Raw genomic sequence first — 8522 nt, 5'->3', positions numbered from 1 at the left:
AGCGAATATTTTCTAAGTGCCATCGGGTCTTGCCCGGAAAAGTGTCCGACTCGGCTGGTTCCCCGAGTCGGCCCGAACGAGCGAAAATTCGGCCTCTCGCTCTGGAAGTCCTGCCAACTTGAGCGAATATTTTCTAAGTGCCATCGGGTCTTGCCCGGAAAAGTGTCCGACTCGGCTGGTTCCCCGAGTCGGCCCGAACGAGCGAAAATTCGGCCTCTTGCTCTGGAAGTCCTGCCAACTTGAGCGAAAATTTTCTAAGTGCCATCGGGTCTTGCCCGGAAAAGTGTCCGACTCGGCTGGTTCCCTAGTTCGGCCACATAATGTGAAAATTCGGCCTCTTGCTCTGGAAGTCCTGCCAACTTGAGCGAAAATTTTCTAAGTGCCATCGGGTCTTGCCCGGAAAAGTGTCCGACTCGGCTGGTTCCCCGGTTCGGCCACATAATGTGAAAATTCGGCCTCTTGCTCTGGAAGTCCTGCCAACTTGAGCGAATATTTTCTAAGTGCCATCGGGTCTTGCCCGGAAAAGTGTCCGACTCGGCTGGTTCCCCGAGTCGACCAGAAAAAGTGAAAATTCGGCCTCTTCGCCTGGAAGTCCTGCCAACTTGAGCGAATATTTTCTAAGTGCCATCGGGTCTTGCCCGGAAAAGTGTCCGACTCGGCTGGTTCCCCGAGTCGACCAGAAAAAGTGAAAATTCGGCCTCTTCGCCTGGAAGTCCTGCCAACTTGAGCGAATATTTTCTAAGTGCCATCGGGTCTTGCCCGGAAAAGCGTCCGACTCGGCTGGTTCCCCGAGTCGGCCAGAAAAAGTGAAAATTCGGCCTCTTGCTCTGGAAGTCCTGCCAACTTGAGCGAATATTTTCTAAGTGCCATCGGGTCTCTCCCGGAAAAGTGTCCGACTCGTCCGGTTCCCTAGTTCGGCCACATAATGTGAAAATTCGGCCTCTTGCTCTGGAAGTCCTGCCAACTTGAGCGAATATTTTCTAAGTGCCATCGGGTCTCTCCCGGAAAAGTGTCCGCCTCGTCCGGTTCCCTAGTTCGGCCACGGAATGTGAAAATTCGGCCTCTCTGAGGTACCAGGGGTACGCATTTAGGTACCAGGGGTAGTCGCTGAGGTACCAGGGGTATGCATTTAGGTACCAGGGGAGACCACTACGGTCTGTTGGTCCCCCTAGTTAGTGTACTCATCGGTTTACTCCCCTTTCGCAAAATATAGTCGGCACGTATGTGCAGGACTGTTTATTTTTATTTTGAAAAATGTTCTAAGTGCCAACGGAAGCTGGCACACGAACTGTCCGAGCCACGATGGTGCCCAGGCCGGACAGCGACGGCGAAAAAGCCGATGTGTGTTTGATGGAAGTTTCGAATATTTTCAAAGTGCCAACGGCACTTGCGGGGTGATGTGTCCGCCTCGTCTGGTTCCCCAGGTCGGCCAGAAAAAGCGAAAATTCGGCCTCTTCTCCTGGAAGTCCGGCCAAGTTTGGCGAATATTTTCAAAGTGCCAACGGCACTTGCGGGGTGATGTGTCCGCCTCGTCTGGTTCCCCAGGTCGGCCAGAAAAAGCGAAAATTCGGCCTCTTCTCCTGGAAGTCCGGCCAAGTTTGGCGAATATTTTCAAAGTGCCAACGGCACTTGCGGGGTGATGTGTCCGCCTCGTCTGGTTCCCCAGGTCGGCCAGAAAAAGCGAAAATTCGGCCTCTTCTCCTGGAAGTCCGGCCAAGTTTGGCGAATATTTTCAAAGTGCCAACGGCACTTGCGGGGTGATGTGTCCGCCTCGGCTGGTTCCCCATAACGGCCAGAACAAGTGAAAATTCGGCCTCTTCTCCTGGAAGTCTGGCCAAGTTTGGCGAATATTTTCTAAGTGCCAACGACTAAACCAGCCTAAAGTGTCCGCCTCGGCTGGTTCCCCATAACGGCCAGAACAAGTGAAAATTCAGCCTCTTCTCCTGGAAGTCTGGCCAAGTTTGGCGAATATTTTCTAAGTGCCAACGACTCAACCAGCCTAAAGTGTCCGCCTCGGCTGGTTCCCCATAACGGCCACCAAAAGTGAAAATTCGGCCTCTTCTCCTGGAAGTCAAGCCAAGTTTGGCAAATATTTTCTAAGTGCCAACGACTCAACCAGCCTAAAGTGTCCGCCTCGGCTGGTTCCCCAGGTCGGGTACCACAAGTGAAAATTCGGCCTCTTCTCCTGGAAGTCTGGCCAAGTTTGGCGAATATTTTCTAAGTGCCAACGACTCAACCAGCCTAAAGTGTCCGCCTCGGCTGGTTCCCCAGGTCGGGTACCACAAGTGAAAATTCGGCCTCTTCTCCTGGAAGTCTGGCCAAGTTTGGCGAATATTTTCTGAGTGCCAACGACTCAACCAGCCTAAAGTGTCCGCCTCGGCTGGTTCCCCATAACGGCCACCAAAAGTGAAAATTCGGCCTCTTCTCCTGGAAGTCAAGCCAAGTTTGGCAAATATTTTCTAAGTGCCAACGACTCAACCAGCGCAAAGTGTCCGCCTCGGCTGGTTCCCCATAACGGCCATGAAAAGTGAAAATTCGGCCTCTTCTCCTGGAAGTCAAGCCAAGTTTGGCAAATATTTTCTAAGTGCCAACGACTCAACCAGCGTAAAGTGTCCGCCTCGGCTGGTTCCCCAGGTCGGCCACCAAAAGCGAAAATTCGGCCTCTTCTCCTGGAAGTCTTGCCAAGTTTGGCGAATATTTTCTAAGTGCCAACGACTCAACCAGCGTAAAGTGTCCGCCTCGGCTGGTTCCCCAGGTCGGCCACCAAAAGTGAAAATTCGGCCTCTTCTCCTGGAAGTCAAGCCAAGTTTGGCAAATATTTTCTAAGTGCCAACGGCTCTTGAGCCGAAAAGTGTCCGCCTCGGCTGGTTCCCCATAACGGCCACCAAAAGTGAAAATTCGGCCTCTTCTCCTGGAAGTCAAGCCAAGTTTGGCAAATATTTTCTAAGTGCCAACGACTCAACCAGCGTAAAGTGTCCGCCTCGGCTGGTTCCCCAGGTCGGCCACCAAAAGTGAAAATTCGGCCTCTTCTCCTGGAAGTCAAGCCAAGTTTGGCAAATATTTTCTAAGTGCCAACGACTCAACCAGCGTAAAGTGTCCGCCTCGGCTGGTTCCCCATAACGGCCACCAAAAGTGAAAATTCGGCCTCTTCTCCTGGAAGTCAAGCCATGTTTGGCAAATATTTTCTAAGTGCCAACGGCTCTTGAGCCGAAAAGTGTCCGCCTCGGCTGGTTCCCCATAACGGCCACCAAAAGTGAAAATTCGGCCTCTTCTCCTGGAAGTCAAGCCAAGTTTGGCAAATATTTTCTAAGTGCCAACGACTCAACCAGCGTAAAGTGTCCGCCTCGGCTGGTTCCCCAGGTCGGCCACCAAAAGTGAAAATTCGGCCTCTTCTCCTGGAAGTCAAGCCAAGTTTGGCAAATATTTTCTAAGTGCATACGACTCAACAGCCGTAAAGTGTCCGCCTCGGCTGGTTCCCCAGGTCGGGTACCACAAGTGAAAATTCGGCCTCTTCTCCTGGAAGTCAAGCCAAGTTTGGCAAATATTTTCTAAGTGCCAACGACTCAACCAGCCTAAAGTGTCCGCCTCGGCTGGTTCCCCAGGTCGGCCACCAAAAGTGAAAATTCGGCCTCTTCTCCTGGAAGTCAAGCCACGTTTGGCAAATATTTTCTAAGTGCCAACGACTCAACCAGCGTAAAGTGTCCGCCTCGGCTGGTTCCCCATAACGGCCATGAAAAGTGAAAATTCGGCCTCTTCTCCTGGAAGTCAAGCCAAGTTTGGCAAATATTTTCTAAGTGCCAACGACTCAACCAGCGTAAAGTGTCCGCCTCGGCTGGTTCCCCAGGTCGGCCACCAAAAGTGAAAATTCGGCCTCTTCTCCTGGAAGTCAAGCCAAGTTTGGCAAATATTTTCTAAGTGCCAACGACTCAACCAGCGTAAAGTGTCCGCCTCGGCTGGTTCCCCAGGTCGGCCACCAAAAGTGAAAATTCGGCCTCTTCTCCTGGAAGTCAAGCCAAGTTTGGCAAATATTTTCTAAGTGCCAACGACTCAACCAGCCTAAAGTGTCCGCCTCGGCTGGTTCCCCATAACGGCCATGACAAGTGAAAATTCGGCCTCTTCTCCTGGAAGTCAAGCCAAGTTTGGCAAATATTTTCTAAGTGCCAACGGCTCTTGAGCCGAAAAGTGTCCGCCTCGGCTGGTTCCCCAGGTCGGCCACCAAAAGTGAAAATTCGGCCTCTTCTCCTGGAAGTCAAGCCAAGTTAGGCAAATATTTTCTAAGTGCCAACGACTCAACAGCCGTAAAGCGTCCGCCTCGGCTGGTTCCCCATAACGGCCACCAAAAGTGAAAATTCGGCCTCTTCTCCTGGAAGTCAAGCCAAGTTTGGCAAATATTTTCTAAGTGCCAACGACTCAACCAGCGTAAAGTGTCCGCCTCGGCTGGTTCCCCAGGTCGGCCACCAAAAGTGAAAATTCGGCCTCTTCTCCTGGAAGTCTTGCCAAGTTTGGCGAATATTTTCTAAGTGCCAACGACTCAACCAGCGTAAAGTGTCCGCCTCGGCTGGTTCCCCAGGTCGGCCACCAAAAGTGAAAATTCGGCCTCTTCTCCTGGAAGTCAAGCCAAGTTTGGCAAATATTTTCTAAGTGCCAACGACTCAACCAGCGTAAAGTGTCCGCCTCGGCTGGTTCCCCAGGTCGGTCACCAAAAGTGAAAATTCGGCCTCTTCTCCTGGAAGTCAAGCCAAGTTTGGCAGATATTTTCTAAGTGCCAACGACTCAACCAGCGTAAAGTGTCCGCCTCGGCTGGTTCCCCAGGTCGGCCACCAAAAGTGAAAATTCGGCCTCTTCTCCTGGAAGTCAAGCCAAGTTTGGCAAATATTTTCTAAGTGCCAACGACTCAACCAGCGTAAAGTGTCCGCCTCGGCTGGTTCCCCATAACGGCCACCAAAAGTGAAAATTCGGCCTCTTCTCCTGGAAGTCAAGCCATGTTTGGCAAATATTTTCTAAGTGCCAACGGCTCTTGAGCCGAAAAGTGTCCGCCTCGGCTGGTTCCCCATAACGGCCACCAAAAGTGAAAATTCGGCCTCTTCTCCTGGAAGTCAAGCCAAGTTTGGCAAATATTTTCTAAGTGCCAACGGCTCTTGAGCCGAAAAGTGTCCGCCTCGGCTGGTTCCCCAGGTCGGCCACCAAAAGTGAAAATTCGGCCTCTTCTCCTGGAAGTCAAGCCAAGTTTGGCAAATATTTTCTAAGTGCCAACGGCTCTTGAGCCGAAAAGTGTCCGCCTCGGCTGGTTCCCGCGGTCGGCCTTCAAAAGCGAAAATTCGGCCTCTTCCCCTGGTAGCCCTGCCAACTTGTGCGAATTTTTTCTAAGTGCCAACGGCTCTTGAGCCGAAAAGTGTCCGCCTCGGCTGGTTCCCTCGGTCGGCCCCAAAAAGCGAAAATTCGGCCTCTCCCTCTTTAGGTACCAGGGGCTGGGGTACCAGGGGGAGGGTGCAGTACCAACTTTGGTCTTCAGGTGCGCCAGAGTACGCTAAATGGTCCCCCTAGTCAGCGTACTCATCAACGATTTACCCCCCTTTCGCAAAATATAGTCAGAACGAGCATGGGGGGCGCATAATTTACCCCACAAAATGAAAGGGCCCGGTGCCGAGCGCTTGGTCATGGCCGCCAGCAGCGCCCCTTGCTCGGTGGGAACACAACACGCAGGGTTGCACAGCACCCTGGAAGGCACAAAGAGAGTGAAAAATTTTCTAAGTGTCACTCTTGACGAAAAATGTCTAAGTGCCTCTCTTGACGAAAAATTTCTAAGTGCCACGCTTGACGAAAAATGTCTAAGTGCCACAGCGCTCGAAAATTTCCTAAGTGCGAGCACGGCTGTGAAATATTCAAAGTACAAGGAACGCTGGCAGAATCTCTCGACGGCCGTCTGCTCCCGGCGGCCGCCGTGAAGTCTCCCCTCCCGGGGACGGCTGTCTGCTCCCGGCAGCCGTCCTTAACCCCCTCCCCACACGTTGGACGAACACCAGCCGAGGGCGAAAGGCTCGCGGTGTGGAAGGATCGTGGCCACGGCTAATCTAGCGATGCCCGCGTTGGACGGTCACACCGCACGACAGAGCGGGGCCTGCATCCGGCGCGAGGCGGCCTTCAGGCACGTGGCTCGAGACGACCTCACCCGCCCTAGCCCGGAGCGGAAAGACTTTGAAATTTTCAAAGTCCAAGGAACACTGGCAGAATGGGAGGACCGGCCGCCTCCTTAAACACAGGCCGGAGAGATGGAGCGGGATCAGCGGCCCGCGCGTTGAGCGAACACCGGCCGAGGGCGAAAGGCTCGCGGTGTGGAAGGATCGTGGCCACGGCTAATCTAGCGATGCCCGCGTTGGACGGTCACACCGCACGACAGAGCGGGGCCTGCATCCGGCGCGAGGCGGCCTTCAGGCACGTGGTTCGAGACGACCTCACCCGCCCTAGCCCGGAGCGGAAAGACTTTGAAATAGTCAAAGTCCAAGGAACACTGGCAGAATCTCTCGACGGCCGTCTGCTCCCGGCGGCCGCCGTGAAGTCTCCCCTCCCGGGGACGGCTGTCTGCTCCCGGCAGCCGTCCATAACCCCCTCCCCACACGTTGGTTGAACATCAGCCGAGGGCGAAAGGCTCGCGGTGTGGAAGGATCGTGGCCACGGCTAATCTAGCGATGCCCGCGTTGGACGGTCACACCGCACGACAGAGCGGGGCCTGCATCCGGCGCGAGGCGGCCTTCAGGCACGTGGTTCGAGACGACCTCACCCGCCCTAGCCCGGAGCGGAAAGACTTTTCAAAGTCCAAGGAACACTGGCAGAATGGGAGGACCGGCCGCCTCCTTAAACACAGGCCGGAGCGACCGAGCGGGATCAGCGGCCCGCGCGGAGGGTCTTTAAAATGTACAAAGTCCTAGGAACAATGGCAGAATCGCTCGACGGCCGTCTGCTCCCGGCGGCCGCAGTGGAAGGACTGTACACCCCACCCGGGGACGGCTGTCTGCTCCCGGCAGCCGTCCTTCCCCCCCTCCCCACACGTTGGCCGAACATCAGCCGAGGGCGAAAGGCTCGCGGTGTGGAAGGATCGTGGCCACGGCTAATCTAGCGATGCCCGCGTTGGACGGTCACACCGCACGACAGAGCGGGGCCTGCATCCGGCGCGAGGCGGCCTTCAGGCACGTGGTTCGAGACGACCTCACCCGCCCTAGCCCGGAGCGGAAAGACTTTGAAATATTCAAAGTCCAAGGAACACTGGCAGAATGGGAGGACCGGCCGCCTCCTTAAACACAGGCCGGAGCGACCGAGCGGGATCAGCGGCCCGCGCGGAGGGTCTTTAAAATGTACAAAGTCCTAGGAACAATGGCAGAATCGCTCGACGGCCGTCTGCTCCCGGCGGCCGCGGTGAAGGGACTGTACACCCCACCCGGGGACGGCTGTCTGCTCCCGGCAGCCGTCCATAACCCCCTCCCCACACGTTGGCCGAACATCAGCCGAGGGCGAAAGGCTCGCGGTGTGGAAGGATCCTGGCCACGGCTAATCTAGCGATGCCCGCGTTGGACGGTCACACCGCACGACAGAGCGGGGCCTGCATCCGGCGCGAGGCGGCCTTCAGGCACGTGGTTCGAGACGACCTCACCCGCCCTAGCCCGGAGCGGAAAGACTTTGAAATTTTCAAAGTCCAAGGAACACTGGCAGAATGGGAGGACCGGCCGCCTCCTTAAACACAGGCCGGGCGAAAAATATGCGAATGTTGGGTCTCATCCAAGAAAGGGAGTTACCGGCCGCCTCCTTAAACACAGGCCGGGCGAAAAATATGCGAATGGTCCATCCAAGGAAGGAGGAGCGGCCGCCTCCTTAAACACAGGCCGGAGAGATGGAGCGGGATCAGCGGCCCGCGAACTGAGCGACCACCGGCCGAGGGCGAAAGGCTCGCGGTGTGGAAGGATCGTGGCCACGGCTAATCTAGCGATGCCCGCGTTGGACGGTCACACCGCACGACAGAGCGGGGCCTGCATCCGGCGCGAGGCGGCCTTCAGGCACGTGGTTCGAGACGACTTCACCCGCCCTAGCCCGGAGCTGAAACGCTGCGAATGTTAACATCCAAGGATGGAGGCAACGGCCGTCTCCTTAAGCTGAGGCCGGAGGAAAGTCTGCGGATTCGGGGCATCCAAGGCAGATGGAGGTGCCGGCCGCCTCGGTAAACAGAGGCCGGACCGACCGACATGCGACCATGACCCGCCTTGGTAGGGCCCCCACCGGCCCCGGCTAGCGCCGGCGTTGGGTGGACGGTTCCTCCCCACTTGCGGGTCGCCCTCTAGCGCTACGGCCGCCGCGCGAGCGCGCGCTCCGACGCCGCCCCCGCAGGCCTAGCGCGAGCCGTACGGCAGCGAGACCGAGACGCCCCGATTCCACGCACGCACCTAGCGGCCATCAACGGAGGCCGAGCGCGCGATCCGACTCGCGGCACGCCACGTGGGCGTCCGCCGGCCGCGCCGGTCTACCGCGAAAGATGT

Source organism: Syngnathus floridae, unplaced genomic scaffold, assembly GCF_059516105.1.
Source record: "Syngnathus floridae isolate MCC-2025c unplaced genomic scaffold, RoL_Sflo_1.0 HiC_scaffold_40, whole genome shotgun sequence".
Lineage (NCBI taxonomy): Eukaryota > Metazoa > Chordata > Actinopteri > Syngnathiformes > Syngnathidae > Syngnathus > Syngnathus floridae.
This window is presented reverse-complemented; position numbering follows the sequence as displayed.